The 18,059-nt window shown below is 46.4% G+C and overlaps 1 non-coding gene across 1 annotated transcript; it reads left to right on the plus strand.

The window, feature by feature from the left end:
* Positions 1-5,745: 5,745 nt before the first annotated feature.
* TRNAE-CUC (transfer RNA glutamic acid (anticodon CUC)) lies at positions 5,746-5,818 on the plus strand. The gene has a single exon. It is a non-coding gene; the product is annotated as a tRNA-Glu (tRNA).
* Positions 5,819-18,059: the final 12,241 nt, after the last annotated feature.

Consider the following 18,059-nt stretch of genomic DNA (forward strand, 5'->3'; position numbering starts at 1 on the left):
TCCATCCCTGGATTGGGAGGATCCCCTGGAAAAGGAAATGGCAACACACGCCAGTATTCTTACCTGGAAAATCCCACGGACAGAGGAGCCTGATGGGCTACAGTCCACAGGGTCACAAAAGAATCAGACAGGACTTAGCAACTCAACAACAACAACAAAAGCATCGCTTACTTTCCTGGTTCTCAGGCCTCAGTTCAGTTCAGTTCAGTCGCTCAGTTGTGTCCAACTCTTTGCGACCCCATGAACCACAGCACACCAGGCCTCCCTGTCCATCACCAACTCCCGGAGTTCACTCAGACTCACGTCCATCGAGTCAGTGACACCATCCAGCCATCTCATCCTGGGTCGTCCCCTTCTCCTCCTGCCCCCAGTCCCTCCCAGCATCACAATCTTTTCCAAGGAGTCAACTCTTCACATGAAGGGGCCAAGGTACTGGAGTTTCAGCTTCAGCATCATTCCTTCCAAAGACATCCCAGGGCTGATCTCCTTCAGAACGGACTGGTTGGATCTCCTTGCAGTCCAACGGACTCTCAAGAGTCTTCTCCAACACCACAGTTCAAAAACATCAATTCTTCAGCACTCAGCCTTCACAGCCCAACTTTTACATCCATACATGACTACTGGAAAAACCACAGCCTTGACTAGACAGACCTTTGTTGGCAAAGTAATGTCTCTGCTTTTGAATATGCTATCTAGGTTGGTCATAACTTTTCTTCCAAGGAGTAAGCATCTTTTAATTTCATGGCTGCAGTCACCATCTGCAGTGATTTTGGAGCCCCCCAAAATAAAGTCTGACACTGTTTCTACTGTTTTCCCATCTATTTCCCATGAAGTGATGGGACCAGATGCCGTGATCTTCGTTTTCTGAATTTTGAGCTTTAAGCCAACTTTTTCACTCTCCTCTTTCACTTTCATCAAGAGGCGTTTTAGTTCCTCTTTACTTTCTGCCATAAGGGTGGTGTCATCTTCATATCTGAGGTTATTGATATTCCTCCCGGCAATCTTGATTCCAGCTTGTGTTTCTTCCAGCCCAGTGTTTCTCATGATGTACTCTGCATATAAGTTAAATAAGCAGGGTGACAATATACAGCCTTGACGTACTCCTTTTCCTATCTGGAACCAAACTGTTGTTCCATGTCCAGTTCTAACTGTTGCTAATATAGGTTTCTCAAGAGGCAGGTCAGGTGGTCTGGTATTCCCATCTCTTGAAGAATTTTCCACAGTTTATTGTGATCCACACAGTCAAAGGCTTTGGCATAGTCAATAAAGCAGAAATAGATGTTTTTCTGGAACTCTCTTGCTTTTTCGATGATCTAGCAGATGTTGGCAATTTGATCTCTGGTTCCTCTGCCTTTTCTAAAACCAGCTTGAACATCAGGGAGTTCACGGTTCACATATTGCTGAAGCCTGGCTTGGAGAATTTTGAGCATTACTTTACTAGCATGGGAGATGAGTGCAATTGTGCAGTAGTTTGAGCATTCTTTGGCATTGCCTTTCTTTGGGATTGGAATGAAAACTGACCTTTTCCAGGCCTGTGGCCCCTGCTGAGTTTTCCAAATTTGCTGGCATATTGAGGGCAGCACTTTCACAGCATCATCTTTCAGGATTTGAAATAGCTCAACTGGAATTCCATCACCTCCACCAGCTTTGTTCGTAGTGTTGCTTTCTAAGGCCCACTTGACTTCACATTCCAAGATGTCTGGTTCTAGGTGAGTGATCACACCATCATGATTATCTTGGTCGTGAAGATCTTTTTTGTATAGTTCTTCTTAATATCTTCTGCTTCTGTTAGGTCCATACCATTTCTGTCCTTTATCAGTTCTCAGTCCTAGCTGCACTTAAAAAAAAAATACAAACACCTGGACCCCACCCTAGGCCAACCACAACCAAATCTCTAGGGGTAAGACCCAGGCATTAGTATTTTTTAACCCTTCCAGGAGATTCTGAAGTGCTACCAGTAGTGGGAACCACTTTTCTAGTCAAACTTTAGTTCCCTAAATGTGTGCCGATATTGTGCAACCTTGCCTTGTATGATATTATATACGTTATTCTCGGTATCAAACACACCCGTTCCATTCCAGCCAACTTGCTAGCTGCTGGTCCTCCTTAAAGCATCGCTGGAGCTGGACTTCCTCCCCTGGACTCCTTGCTGAGTCAGGAGTCCCCTACATCCTGGCACACCCAGCAATGCTAATGTGCCATCTCAGCATCTATCACATTATATCAGTATCTTATTTTTATTATATTTATTTAGCTGTGCCAGGTCTTATCTGTGGCATGCAGGATCTTTGATCTTCACTGTGGCATGCAAACTCTCAGTTCCACCATGTGGGATCCAGTTCCCCAACCAGGGATCGAACCTGGGTTCCCTGCATAGGGAGTACAGAGTCTTAGCCACTGGACCACCAGGAAAGTCCCTACACCGGTATCTTCTTTCTCCATCACTCCTAACAAACTAGGAGATGCCCATTGTGTCTCAATTGTCTATTTTTCCATTGTTGAGAGCAAGATCAAAAATACTATGGAAAGAAATGAAGAAACGAATGCATATCATCTAGATGGTTGATTCAGAAGAAGCTCAGCTCAAAGAACTCCATCAGGAGGCTGGTCTCAAAAGAGTGTGCAAAGGTTCCTTTGGACAATGAAGAAATGGATCCTCCTCCGCCTGCAAGTAGGGAGACCCTGGAGCCCCTAGAGACAGACCTGCTCACTCGATTCACTCCAAACTCAGAACATTGAAAACAGAGCTAACCTCTTCTCAACAAGTTGTGTTCCTCTTATTTTCATCATTGATCAATGCATGGCTGTAATTTCAAGACACTGTTATCAGGAGTTGGGAGGCATATAAAGTCATTAACCCTACACTACATAGTCTCTCCCCATCATAGTCTTTAAGTTTTGTGTCTCCATTATTAATCTGTCTTCCTCCTTGTGATGGTTCATTTTATGTGGCAATTTGACTGGGCCATAGGGTACCCAGTTACTTGGTCAAACACTACTCTGCGTGTTTCTGTGAGGGTGTTTCTGGATGAGATTAACATTTTTTAAAACTGGACTATATTTGACATACAAGGTTGTGTAAGTTTAAGGTGTGCAATGTGTTAATTTGATTCATTTCTATATTGTGATATGATTATCATCATAGCCATAATTAGAACCTCAGTCACATTATATCATTATTTCTTATTAATAGCTGGAATAATTAAGGTCTAGTCTCTCAGCAAGTTTAATGATTATAATATTCTGTCTATATTCACTCTGTGTGTGTGTGTGTGTGTGTGTGTGTGTGTGTGTGTGTATGTGAGTTACTCAGTCATGTCTGACTCTTTGCAACTCCATGGACTATAGCTCGCCAGGCTCCTCTGTCGACTGAATTCTCCAGGCAAGAATACTGGAGTGGGTTACCATGATCCTTCTCCATGTATTCACTATCCTGTGTCTTAGATGAAATTAACATTTAAATGAGTGATTGAGTAAAGCAGATTGCCCTACCTAATGTAGGTGGGCCTCAACCAATCAGTAGAAGGCCAGAACAGATCAAAAAGGTGAATCCTCCCCCAAATAAGAGGGAATTCCTCCTGCCAAACTGCAATTCAAACTGAGACATTGGCTTTTGTCCTGCCTATGGAATAGAACTGAAACATCTCTTCTTGGGTTTTAAGTCTGCCAGCCTTTGGACTGGAATGACACCCATTGATTCTCTTGGGTCTCCTGCTCACCAACTCACCCTACAGATCTTGGAACTTGCCCACTTCCATTACTGCATAAGCCTTATCCCAAATATATATATACACACACACATGTATATAACAACTGGTCTAACCAAACTTTTTATAGTTCCCTATATGTGTATTTACTGGGCTTCCCAGGAGGCCCATTGGTAAAGAATCTGCCTGCCGATGCAGGAAATGCAAGAGACCTGGGTTCAATCCCTGGGTGAGGAAGATCCCCTGGAGTAGGAAATGGCACCCCACTCCAGGAGTCCTGCCTGGAGAATCCCATGGACAGAGGAGCCTGGTGGGCTACAGTCTGTGGGGTCGCAAAGAGTGGGACGTGACTGAGTGAATGAACACACATACGTGTGTTTATATATACACATCCTGTGTGCTCTGTTCTCTGGAGAATCCTGACTGATACACTCCTCCTGTGAAGCTGGAAGAAGATCGTTTAACAGTCGCCAGGTTCATTAGCCCACATGATTCCCTTCCTCGCGGTGGTGCCCCTGCTGGCTGACAGGCTTCCCTCCCCTCCTGTGACGAGGGGCTTCCTCAGTCCAGGGCAGCTGACTGACGGCAGCCAGACCTGGGCTGCTGGGCCAGTGGGAACCCAAACATTTGGTCCTCATGTCACAGAATCCACTAGCTTGTGACTGTGGCGGGTTTGTTAGCCTTGCTGAACCTCAATATCCTCACGTGTAAAGTGAAAAAGAACTGCCACGCAGCTGATCATTGAGAGGATTACTGAGATAACAGACAAAGCATTCTACACAGAATCTGGCACCAAGCAGACACCCAATAAAGGTAGTTTTCAGTTATTGTTGTCTGTGCGGTGGGGAGACGAAACCAACTAAACACCCTTTAGAGAACTGCTCTTGAATTGTCAGGAAAGGCTCTGAGCAGAAGGGCCTGAAGGACATTGCAAAGGGAAAGTGGGAGCTTGTTTGAATCCATCAGAGGCCTTTTCCTCATCCGAGTCTGTGCTGTGGGGGCCCTCGTGGAAATGACAAGATCTCTGGATAAGCAGGGAATTACTCTACTAGCATTCATCTTCCTGCACTTACATCCTAGGGATTTGCTCTCAAGGAAACCGACACAGACTGAAGAGAAAGGAAGACCAGGTTTCCCTGCTGGTCCAGGAGCTACGATTCCATGCTCCCGACGCAGGGGGCCCAAGTTCCATCCCTCATGAGGGATCTAGATCCCACCTGCCACAGCTAGACCCACTGCAGCCAAATAAGTTATATATATATATATATATATATATATATATATATATATATATATATAAAGCAAAGAGAAAGGGAAAACTTCCCTTTGGGAAAAGTGCTTGCTCATCCCTGTCATACTCCGCTCTGCCCATCTCGATGTCCTTCAGAGGTCAGAAATGATCCCTCCCTGTCTGTTCCCACCACTCTGATCGGTGCTACCTTATCTGGGACTGCAGTCATTCCCTAACTGGTCCCTCTACATCGAAGTGATAAAACTGACTACAGCAGCCCCCATTTGTAGATCTTGTGATGGATTTCTCTGCCCCTTGCAGGACTAACTCAGCAGCCAGATGGTCCTCCACGCGCTGTCTTCTCCCCCACTTCTCCAGCCCCTCCTCCCAACACCCTTCTCCATGCAATACCTGGCTCTGGGTTTCCACAGTGCTGAGCACCCAGTCCTCCCCAAACTGATCTTCCAGCATCTCTCCTCACTGGGCACCTAATAACTCCATTCCATCCTTCAAAATCAGTCCAGCATTGCAACTTCCACAGAAACTGTCAATTCCAGCACTCTCCACCTTCTGAACCCTCCAGTCTATTTTCTTGCTGCAGTCCCTTGAGTTTCTTTCAGTCACAGGACTCCCATGTTGCACTCTAATTTATGATGAACATGACTTGTAGCCCTGTCTGTGAGCTCTTTCAGAGCAAGAAGGACATATTTATCCGTGCATTTCCTTGACCTATTAATGGATGAGATGCCCAGGGGCAGTGAGTAAGGGTTAGGATTACATATTTTGAAACACACTGGTTGGTGGACATCCCTGGTGGTCCAGTGGTTAAGACCCTGCACTCTCAGTGCAGGGGGCCCAGGTTCAATTCCTGGTCAGGGAACTAGATCCCACATGCTGCAAATAAGACCCAGCACAGCCAAATAAATACATAAAAAGAAATATTTTTTAAAAACCACACTGGCTGGGGAGGGACAGAAAAGCATTCAACTCTAAAGAGAGAACACAAGGGAGATTTTGTGGTGCTGGGACACGTTCAGGTGGTAGCTACACAAATGCACGTGTTAGAAAATGACACAGAATCACATACACACCCTGTCACAATGGCAATGTCCTGATGGATACTAAAAGTGGGTCCCTCCATATCTGTAGGGTTTAGGTTCCAGGACCACCTCCCCACCCCCACCTAGGATACCAGAATCCGAGGATGCTCAAGTCCCTATAGTGAATGGCCTAGTACAGTCGGCCTTCTATATCCACGGGTTTTGCATCTTCATATTTAACCAACGGCAGGTGGAAGCCCATGGATACAAAAGGCCAATTATATATTGTGTTCTGTAAGTATATTGCAAAGGGAAAGCAGGAGCTTATTTTAACCAATCAGAGGCCTTTTCCCCATCCAAGTTTGCACTGTGTTAGCCCTCATGGAAGTCACGAGATCTCTGGATAAGCAGAGAATTACTCTACTAGCGCTGAATCACTTGGATATGTAAAGATGTAACCACTGGGGGAAACAGGATGAAGAGTCCTCGGGATCTCTCTCTACCATCCTTGCAACTTTCTGAGAATTACTGTTTGATAATAAAATGTTTTTACAAAATATGCACAGGGAAGTTTTACTGTTCTGACTCATCTAATAAAATAATTGGAAATGAGGGGCAGTCAACCCTGGACTTTTCCACAAAGTCTAATTTAAGATTATTTAAAGCTGACTGGCTAGAGGGTGAATGATGAGAACGTAAGCATAACCCAAATGTGCTTCAACATCTGCTTTATTTAGGGACCGTAACAAATTTCTACTCAAAGCTCTTGGAATTGGTCCCTAAGTGGGGAGAACTGGGAGCAGAAGAAATCAGGTCAGCACCGCTGCAGGAGCAGAATGAGGCTGCCTGTGATCAAGCACTTGAGCAAAAGAGAAAGCTCCAGAGACCCCGACAAGAGAAAGAGGAGGAATGGGTGGGAGGAAGCCGCATGTTGACCCATGACTTCGGGAAGCCATGGACCTAAAAATCTGAGCCCACATCTTGAGTAACCACACAAGTCGGAGATGCTGAAAACTGAGGTTTCCAGTAAACCAGCACTTCAGCAGCTGAAGGCCTCCACACACCCGGGACCTCTGACATCCTGAGATTCCTAGCAAGCAGGGTGGGCTCACAACCTGGTGATGTTAAGAGCCAAGAGCCCTAGACGCCCAGGGCCCCTGATGACTGATGTCTCTGAGAACCATGAAGCTTTTCATAAACTGAAAGCCTGAATAACCCAAGGCTTCTGACAACCCAAGGCCTATAATAAACTGAGACTCTTAGCAACCCAGGTCGCCTAGCAACCTGGGGACTCTGATCATCAGAGATTCCTAGCAACCAGGGAGAGTGTACAACCTGGGGCCCCAGCACACATCCAACCCTGGACCCAGACTGCCCCTCTCTTTGCAGTAACTTCACTCTAAACCTTGAGATGCAGTGTGATCTGAGAGACAGAGAGAATCGGAACCAAAGACCTGGGTGAAACGTTCTGATTTGGCCGCTTGCTAACTGTATACCCTTTGACTTAATCTCCCTGACTATCAGACTCCTTACATATAAAATGAGGATAATTATAATATCTCCTCATAAAATTATTGTGAGAATTAGGTAAGAAGGCTTATGGGAAAGCATTTTAACAAAAGCTCCACATATACTTGCTGCCATTTCCGACTGCACCCTGTCCCCTCCCATCTCAAGACCCACCATAATATTGCATCAACTGCAAGTCAATGCTACTTCCAAAATCTCTTTCCCATATATTCCAGCTCCATCAAAACCACCAGAGTCTCAAGCCCCCTTGTCTACACTGCCACCAATTATCTTTCTGTTAGGTAGGAAGTTACACAGGAGCAATGAGGGAAGGCCTGGCTGAAAGGGATACGTGCAGATATCTGAACTCCATCCCACAGAAGAGCTCACAAATATGCTACAAAATAACCACAGAGACTTCCCAAGTCCTGCACATGCGCCCTAGGCACACAGGGAATGCAAACTGACCACAGGGGTTTCTCTAGGTAACCTTAGCCAGTTAGGCGGTTAGGAGCCCATTTAGGGCTCATGAATATTCTACATCTAATTATAACAGATGCATTATGGGAAGATACAGACAAGACAACTTGCTGTTATATAACTTATAATTGTCATTTGGCCTTGAGTATACGCCCATTTGCATTTCCTTTCATTGATTGGTGGTGGGTGCAAGCCCTACTTTGCACTGGGCATAACCAAAAGGAAGAGCTGGAAGTGTAAAAGAGGGAAGCAAGAGGAATCAATAGGAAGGATAAAGAGGACTCCTCTGGGAGTGTTGGACTAATAAAAGCTCTGTCTGCTTGAGCTGAACTGAGCTGTAACTTGCCTGTTGTCCTACACTTTTTGGTCCATCGCTCCAAATTTCTGTTGCCATGAGACAAGAACTGAAGAAGAGAAATAAACCAACCTGACATTTCCAACTCATAAGCGCTACCCTGTCTCTCTTGCTCACAAGCTTCCATTGGCTCTCTTGTTCTTTGAGTCAAGTTCAAACTCTTTGGCACAGTACAAAAACTCTTCATGATCAAGCCTGATCTTTCCAACTTCATCTTCAATCACTCTCTCAACTCCCGCTTCCTTCATTTACTCCAAAAAAAAAACAAACAAACAAACTCTGAGAGGTGGGTATTAATCATCTCAGTTTTACAAAAAGAAAATGGGGTGGAAATAACTCATCCAAGTGCCTACAGTCTTGGAAGTAGTGATTTGAAGCCAAGTCTGACAGCAAAACCCAAGTCCTTTGCAAAGCCAGTCCAAAAGGCTTCCCAAAAACATACTTCTCTGGTTATTCTCTTAATAAACCAACTTTGATCATGCCCCCAGCCCCCTCCATCCTTTTCTGCAAGAGCATGCGTACTCAGTCGTGTCTGACTCTGCCATCCCGTGGACTGTAGCCCTCCAGGCTCCTCTGAACATGGAATTTCCCAGGCAAGAATACTGGAGTGGGTTGCTATTTCCTTCTCCAGGGGGCCCTCCCAACCCAGGGATGGAACCCGCGTCTCCTATATCTCCTGCATTGGCAGGCAGAGTCTTTACCACTGAGCCACCCGGAAAGCCCTCACTGAACAATGTTCAGTCTTGGTGGAACTTCAAGATTTACACTAGGGGGCGCTCTCCTTGCACACAAAACCGTATATTATATATCAGACCTAAGAGACTGTAACCTTCCCTCGTGGCTCAGACGGTAAAGGGTCTGCTCGCAGTGCGGGATACCTGGGTTAGATCCCTGGGTCGGGAAGATCCCCTGGAGAAGGAAATGGCAACCCACTCCAGTACTCTTGTCTGGAAAATTCCATGGATGGAGGAGCCTGGCAGGCTACAGTCCGTGGGATTGCAAAGAGTCGGACACGACTGAGCAACTTCACTGAAGAAACTGTTGGGCTTCCCTCATAGCTCAGTGGATAAAGAATCCACGTGCAATGCAGGAGACCCTGGCTCAATTCCTGAGTCGGGAAGATCCGCTAGAGAAGGGACAGGCTACCCACTCCAGGATTCTTGGGCTTCCTCTGTGGCTCAGCTGGTAAAGGGTCCACCCGCAATCGGGAGACCTGGCTTTGATCCCTGGGTTGGGAAGATCCCCTGGAGAAGGGAAAGGCTACCCACTCCAGTATTCTGGCCTGGAGAATGCCATGGACTGTCAGACTCAGAGTCAGACTGGGAGACTTTCCCTTCACTTCAAGAGACTATTGGGGCTTCCCTGGTGGGTCATATGGTAAAGAATCCGCCTGCAATGTGGGAGACCCAGGTTCATCCCTGGATTGGGAAGATCCCCTGGAGGAGACATGGCAACCCACTCCAGTATTCTTGCCTGGAGAATCCCCGTGGACAGAGGAGCCTAGCAGGTTACAGTCCATGGGGTCAGAAAGAGTTGGACACGACTGAGCGACTAAACACAAGAGACTGCTGAGGCCACACCCAGGTCCCCCTGCGGCCTGACTCCTTTTGCCTTATGGTTCAAAGTGCAATTTTAAGATAAATAGTTAGAAACTTGCCTCCATGTTGCTGCTCCTAAAAGGCCCAGATACTGAATGCTAATATTTCAGGAGCTAAAAATGTCATTTTTAGTAACATCTTTCTTGTGAAATGAACAGGTTAAACTGAGTTTTAAGAATATCCCTATTCCTCCATAGAACTCAAAAAAAAAAGCTACTCTCATTGCTCATTAAAATAAATATGACCCATAAACAGCTTTATTAGCTGTTTGATTCTCAAGGTTGGGGGTGTGGGGAGGCCCATGGGGACAGTAGGAAGTTTTCTCATTACATGTTTAGTCTGATAGCTTCATTTTATGAACATGAGGACAAAAATCCTCAAAGCATGTTGCTTTGGGTCCCATGTCAGGTAAGAGTCAGGGCCGAGACCAGATCCAACTTTTCAGAACACAACTCCATATTAATACATGCCTCCTGTAACTAACAAAGAGCACACAAGAGGAGCCCTCTCATGTTACTGCTTTCCGGCTCAGCACGCACAGCCTGAATATTGCAGGGGGCTCCCTATGGCGTGTGGAGGAGAAACCACCCTTGGTTCTAGGGGCACAGCTGACCCTCTGAACATTTATGAAATGGGGGAATAATACATACAACTCTCAGAAGGCCTCGCTGCCTGCTGCGCACCCTCTGACCCCTTTCCCCGCCTCTCTGAGAGCTGTCCTCTCTTGGCTCAGGTCAGGGGCCCCAGAGAGCTCTCCCCAAGGTACTAGGATGGTAGAATTGGGAGGAAAGACTTTCTCCCCTTGGACCCAAGGCCAGTTTCCCTCCCAAACTGCCAGGAGAAAACTCAGCACCAGGTTCATGCTGTTCAATGGATCTGAAAGGGCTCTCAGCTAGAGCTGATTTTACCCCCCAGAGAACACTTAGCAATGACTGACGACGTTTCTGGTTACCCCAAAGTGGGGAGAGGCATGCTGCTGACATCTAGTGAGTAGAAGCCAGGGATGTTGCTCCACATCCTTCAATGTACAGGACAGCCCTCCAAAACAAATCATTATTCCACTCAAAACATCCATAGTGCTGAGGTTGAAACTCTGATGTACAGCATAGAGAGGTGCCACTTGGGACCTCCTGGGCTTCCCAGGTGGTGAAAGTGGTGAAAGTGGTCAAGGACACAACTGCCAATCCAAGAGACATAAGAAACATGGCTTTATCCTTGGGTCAGGAGGAGCCCCTGGAGGAGGGCACAGCCACCTACTCCAGTGTTCTTGCCTAGAGAATTCCACAGACAGAGGAGCCTCGTGGGCTACAGTCCATGGGGTCATACAGAGCTGGACACGACTGAAGTGACTTAACACGCATGAACACACTCTGGGTCCTATCTTCTGTGTGATGCTGGACAAGCCATCTCATCTCGAGGCTGAATTCTGTTTCCTGATCTGTAAAATAAGATGTTCAGTTTGGTTTGATGATCTAAATGGCCCCTCCTAAGACTGGGCCCCTCCCCCTCCTCTAGCTATGCTTCAGCATCACCCACCCATTGACTTTGCTTACGGTGTTTTGGGTCTCTGCAAGCAAAATAGAGAATATCCTAGCCTCCATTTCTTCAACTATAATTATTTTTACTTCACCATTCCTTCATTGTCTGAGAAGAAATAAATAACCTTATGTACAGTCGGCACTTAGCAAATATTTGTCTTTAAAAAAATCATACTGGATCAGAAGGGGGAAGTGTTCAAGGGAACTGTGATTTGCTCAAAAGTGTCCTCATTCAACAGCCACCAGAGCAGTGGGACCTTTGAAACAAGAGAATCACATTTTTTCTGGAACTTTCCAAGAGGCCCCTTTGGCTCTCGGGCTTTGCAGGCAGCTTGCTGAGGTAGAGGTAATTTGGGCACTGGAGACTAACACAGCCTGCATTTGGGCCTCTGATCCATCCTAAGGAGAAATGTTTTTACCAGGAAATTTTTAAATGGGAGAATCATTCCAACAGCCCAGTCAATATGGAGTGGGGATTACAGAGCTTTGATGCAAGTCTGGCCCTAAATCAAACCCCTCCTCTGCATTCCCTACACAGTGACCTAACTGTCAATAGAGATGAAAACTGCAAATCAATTAGGAGTCTTGTGAATTTCAAGTGAGAGAAAGCATCCAGTAAGTGCTTCATAATTGTTAGCTCTCATCGCTATGATATGCTAAAGACCACAGATGGGTACCAGTCAATGTACTGCCTGCCTAGGCTCAACTGTATTCTTAACGTAAGATTTTCATGAGAAATCACAAAGCCCCTTGTGGTTCCAAGACAAAAATGTTTGATGGACCGTGCTACCCCACCGCCTGTCTACACACAGACAGAGAAAGAAAAAGAAATATATAAACACATATAGCGAAGTAAACATTGGGTGTTTTCTCAAGATGAGGATCTGATGAATGGAGCATATCAACTTGTATTTTTTTGTCTTTCTTTAGGGGGAGGTGGTGGTTTTGGCCATACCACATGGCTTGCAAGGATCTTACTTCCCTGACCAGCAATCGAACCTAGGCCCCAGAAGTGAGAAAGCCCCGTCCTAACCACCAGGGAATTCCCAACTTGTGTTTTTCTAAAACCCCAGCATCTTCTCCCTCCCTCAACTGCTGAGGAATGTGTGAGTCAAAGGAAGTGAAGATCGCTGCTCCCAATTGCTTAAAGCAGGGCAGGTGTCGTTCAGCCCTGAGCCTCAGCAAAAAAAAAGCAACTCTGTAATACACAATGTGTCCCATGGTGATGCCAAGACCATTCTTTACTAACTAAAGGTCAACAAGGACGTAGATAAGTTAAGCTATGCAGAGAACTAACGTTCTGAAATGCCAAGTCTTCAGGTTAAATATCTAAAATCAATCATTCAAAACACAAAGAGATGCAACCCCAGGGAATGATCAGAATCTGAGCTACTCCACTGGATCTAAAACCCAGATTGCTAGCATCCTGCTAAGGCTCTCGCACATACAGTGGCCGAGCTCAGAATCCACACTGCGTGAATGTGTCCTGCACACAGGCAGCGAGTTCACGGGATTGTACAGCACGTTGGTGAGCTCCCAGGTGTGCTTTCCTACTGCTCGCAGGATGGAGAGATTCAGGCTTCGCAGAAGAAATAGAAAGGAAGGTAGAGGAGGCAGAAGTGGTAACAGTCCAACTCTGTTTCCTTCAACATTCTAAAAAAAGAAGTGGAAATGCGCTCTTTTCCTGGTTAATCCACCCTTTCTCCGGGGAAGCTGGCTTTTAGTCATCATTCAGCGTTCTCTGCAAAGGAAGTCAATGTACTGTAGAAGGAGGCAATGGAGCTATTCCAGAAGCTTTAGTCTAATTGTATTATCAGCACTCAGCCTTAAATGCAATGCTTGTCCTTTCAAAGTACCCGGTTCCTTTGAGTCTAGGGCAAGGGGGTGAGAATAAGCCAGAGCAGAACTCAGGGCAGGGGTGAGTAGGAAGAGGATTTCGGCTCCAGGGCTGGCCTCGGGAGAAGGCGCCCCCCTCGGGACTCAAGGGGTTAAGTTCAAAAAGGGAAAGCAAGCTCAAGTGTGAAAGAAACAAATGTCAGGCAGGATGCTCTGGCAGGGGGAGGGGGAGGAGGGGGGGGGGGGGGAGGGTTCATCAGGGGACAGTCTGAGCAACCAGTCAGAGCTACCTGTACAGAAGTCAGTCCTGAAAAATCTATCCCTCTGTGGCAAGACCTCACCAGCAAGCAAATAGAAAAGGGAACGGGTCTCCAGCCTTACCTTCTCATTTCTCACAATCTTCTCAGGCCCTGACCCAGACACTGGTACCCAATATGTGCTTAATAAGCATTTGCAGCATCAATGAACACACAACAAAGCCTCTAAAGAGACCAAGTCCACGCACCTCCTTCTTGCCCCCACCATCCTTCCCTGTGAGGATGAGAGGATACTGCTGCCTGCCTAAGGACTCCTTGGTGATTTCCCGAATCACTAATTTTCATTAGGCATCAAGAACAAAAGGGCGAACACTGCCAGGTTGTAAAGGATGAGAATGCATGCGTGCGTGCTTAGTCGCTTCAGTCGTGTCCGACTCTTTGTGACCCCGTGAACTGTAGCCCGCCAGGCTCCTCTGTCCACGGGATTCTCCAGGCAAGAATACTGGAGTGGGCTGCCGTGCCCTCCTCCAGGGATCTTCCCGACTCAGGGATCATACCTGTGTCTCTTCCATCTCCAGCATTGGCAGTCAGTTTCTTTACTGCTAGTGCCACCTGGGAAGCCCAAGGATGAGACTATTGTGGGGGAAATCTAATGGAAAACATAGAGTGTGGAGATGGATCTGCTGATTGGGCTCTGGGGACAGGGCCTGGGAGGGGTAAAAGTGGCCACTGCCAAAGCAAGAGGGGCTGCGATGGATGCCCTGTGGGCTTGTCCCTCATGTGACCTGAGAAAGGCAGAGGAGGCTGGACCTCGTTTCTTGGCCTTGGTCTGCAGGGGACTTAAAACCATGTACAGCAACCTAGCCAGTGTGTGATGGGGTATGACCTGGCCCATCAGTTGGGCATTCTTCCTTCCCTGAGCGGGCTCCTCATGCACCCAGTGGGAAAGCAAAGAGGTAGGGAGGCTGGATCAGAGGGGGCTGGGTTTGGCTCAGTTCTAGAAAGAGCAAGCAGGCTGCCTGCCGCAAAGGAACTGCTGAGACCACAGTGAAAAACTGGTAATGAGAGGAACCACCATCCCTCTGCCTGGAGGCTCAGGACTTGGGAGCCAGATGTTCCATGGGACAAGGATGTCCTGCATCTGAGTCAGAGGCAGGCAAGGAGCTGGGGTTGCTGCAATCCAACTGGTGGGGGCTGAGTCACAGCACAAACTGGGGCTGTTTGTTATCTCATCATCTGGCTTTGCCCGCATTCAGGTGCGGCCGGAAGCGTCTTCTCTACACCCGGTCTCTAGGAATGGAAAATGGAAAGAAAGCAGACTCAGATGTGGCCCTGATGTAATGATGTCAGAGATTCCTCCTCCACCAGCCACGAGAAAGAAAAATTTCTGATGCAATGATCATAATGTAAAGATTCTTTAAAAGTCTAACTGGGTAGCATGGTGGAAAGATTAAGCCAACAGCTCTGGAGTTAGATGGCCTGGGTTTGAAGCTTAAACCCAAGTTCCAGCACTTAACTACCTTGGAACCTTGGGCAAGTTAGTTAACCCTCAACTCCAGTTTCCTCATTCATAATGTGGGGTTAAAATAACACTCTCTTCCATGCCTGTCGGGCTTCTCTGGTGGCTCAGATGGTAAAGAATCTGCCTGCAATGCAGAAGACCTGGGTTCAGTTCCTGGGTTGGGAAGATCTCCTGGAGAAGGGGATGGCTAGCCATTCCAGTATTTTTGCCTGGAGAATCCCAAGGACAGAGGACTCTAGTGGGCTATGGTCCATGGGGTTGCAAAGAGTAGGACACAACTGAAGTGACTTAGCATATAATGCACAAAGCCTTGGTCCTACCCTCTAGAATTCCTGCCTTTTTCAATGAGGAAAAAAAACTGCCTCAGTTAGCCACAAGTCCGAGGTGGACAAGAAGCATGTGGAGAAGACCAGGACCCACCCCAGTGCTTGGAGCCAAGCCAAGGTCAGCCCAATGCAGATCAACCAAACCCTAGCTAACACACAGCCCAAAAGCCCAGAAAGAATGCTTACTGTAACTCACTGAAATGTCACAGTTGTTTGTTATGCAGCAACATCACTGACTACGCGGTGTCTTTTGAGGGGCCTTTTCAAAAAGTGCCTTCATTTAAAGAAAGAGTCTGGCTATTAAAATAGAAAAGTTTACAGGAAATTTGAGCACTCCCTGTTTCTCTCACTTTGGAGAGCAATTTCACATCCAGAAGGGCTGAAGACAGATGCACATACCTGAGCAGTCAACTACTCCACCTCTAGGTCATTCCGCACCACAGAAATAAAGGGCCAGAGGGTAAGCATTTTAGGCATTTCAGACTAGACGGTCTCTATGAAAATATACAACCACTCAACTCCACAATTGCAGCATAAAAGCCGATGCAGAGAATGCTTAATTGAATGCCCCTACCAGTGTTTCAATAAACCTTGTTTTTTGTGGCTACTGAAATGTGAATTTTACATCATTTTCATGTGTCACAAAATATTCTTATTTCTTTAACCATTAAAAATGTAAAAATCATCCATCAAAGGGTGAATGGATAAACAAAATGTGGTAGACACACACAATGAAATATCCTTTGGCCTTAAAAGGAAGGAAACCCTGAAACTACAACATGGTTGAACCTCGAGGTCATCATGCAAGTGAAGTGAAAGCGTTAGTCACTCAGTCGCATCTGACTCTTTGCAATTCCACGGACAGTAACCCACCAGGCTCCTCCGTCCATGGGATTTCCCAGGCAAGAATACTGGAGTGGATTGTCATTCCCTTCTCCAGGGGATCTTCCCAACCCAGGGGTCAAACTCAAGTCTCCTGCATTGCAGGCAGATTCCTTACTGTCTGAGCCACCAGGGAAGCCCTCAGTGAAGTAAGCCAATCACCAAAGGACAAATAGCATGTGACTCCACACATATCAGGTCCCTAGAGTAGTAGCTAGTGGAGGGGATGGAATTCCAGTGGAGCTGTTTCAAATCCTGAAAGATGATGCTGTGAAAGTGCTGCACTCAATATGCCAGCAAATTTGGACAACTCAGCAGTGGCCACAGGACTGGAAAAGGTCAGTTTTCATTCCAATCCCAAAGAAAGGCAATGCCAAAGAATGCTCAAACTACTGCACAGTTGCACTCATCTCCCACACTAGTAATGTAATGCTCAAAATTCTCCAAGCCAGGCTTCAACAATATGTGAACCATGAACTTCCTGATTTTCAAGCTAGTTTTAGAAAAGGCAGAGAAACCAGAGATCAAATTGCCAACATCTGCTGGATCATGGAAAAAGCAAGAGAGTTCCAGAAAAACATCTATTTCTGCTTTCTTGACTATGCCAAAGCCTTTGACTGTGTGGATCACAAGAAACTGTGGAAAATTCTGAACGAGATGGGAATACCAGACCACCTGACCTGCCTCTTGAGAAATCTGTATGCAGGTTTGGAAGCAATAGTTAGAACTGGACATGGAACAACAGACTGGTTCCAAATAGGAAAAGGAGTATGTCAAGGCTGTATATTGTCACCCTGCTTATTTAACTTCTATGCAGAGTACATCATAAGAAACGCTGGGCTGGAAGAAGCACAAGCTGGAATCAAGATTGCCGAGAGGAATATCAATAACCTCAGATATGCAGATGATACCACCCTTATGGCAGAAAGTGAAGAGGAGCTAAAAAGCCTCTTGATGAAAGTGAAAGAGGAGAGTGAAAAAGTTGGCTTAAAGCTCAACATTCAAAAAACGAAGATCATGGCATCTGGTCCCATCACTTCATGGCAAATAGATGGGGAAACAGTGGAAACAGTGTCAGACTTTATGTTTTGGGGCTCCAAAATCACTGCATAGGGTGACTGCAGCCATGAAATCAAAAGACACTTACTCCTTGGAAGAAAAAGTTATGACCAACCTAGATAGCATATTGAAAAGCAGAGACATTACTTTGCCAACTAAGGTCTATCTAGTCAAGGCTATGGTTTTTCCTGTGGTCATGTATGGATGTGAGAGTTGGACTGTGAAGAAGGCTGAGCACCAAAGAATTGATGCTTTTGAACTGTGGTGTTGGAGAAGACTCTTGAGAGTCCGTTGGACTGCAAGGAGATCCAACCAGTCCGTTCTGAAGGAGATCAGCCGTGGGATGTCTTTGGAAGGAATGATGCTGAAGCTGATACTCCAGTACTTTGGCCACCTCATGTGAAGAGTTGACTCCTTGGAAAAGACTCTGATGCTGGGAGGGATTGGGGGCAGGAGGAAAAGGGGACGACAGAGGATGAGATGGCTGGATGGCATCACTGACTCGATGGACGTGAGTCTGAGTGAACTCCGGGAGTTGGTGATGGACAGGGAGGCCTGGCGTGCTGAGATTCATGGGGTCGCAAAGAGTCGGACACGACTGAGCGACTGAACTGAACTGAGAGTAGTCAGATTCATAGAAGCAGAAAGTGGATGGGTGGAGAAGGGCATAGGAAGTTATTGCTTAATGGACAGACAGCTTTGATTTAAGAAGATGGAAA

Source organism: Ovis aries, chromosome 11 (genome assembly GCF_016772045.2).
Source record: "Ovis aries strain OAR_USU_Benz2616 breed Rambouillet chromosome 11, ARS-UI_Ramb_v3.0, whole genome shotgun sequence".
Lineage (NCBI taxonomy): Eukaryota > Metazoa > Chordata > Mammalia > Artiodactyla > Bovidae > Ovis > Ovis aries.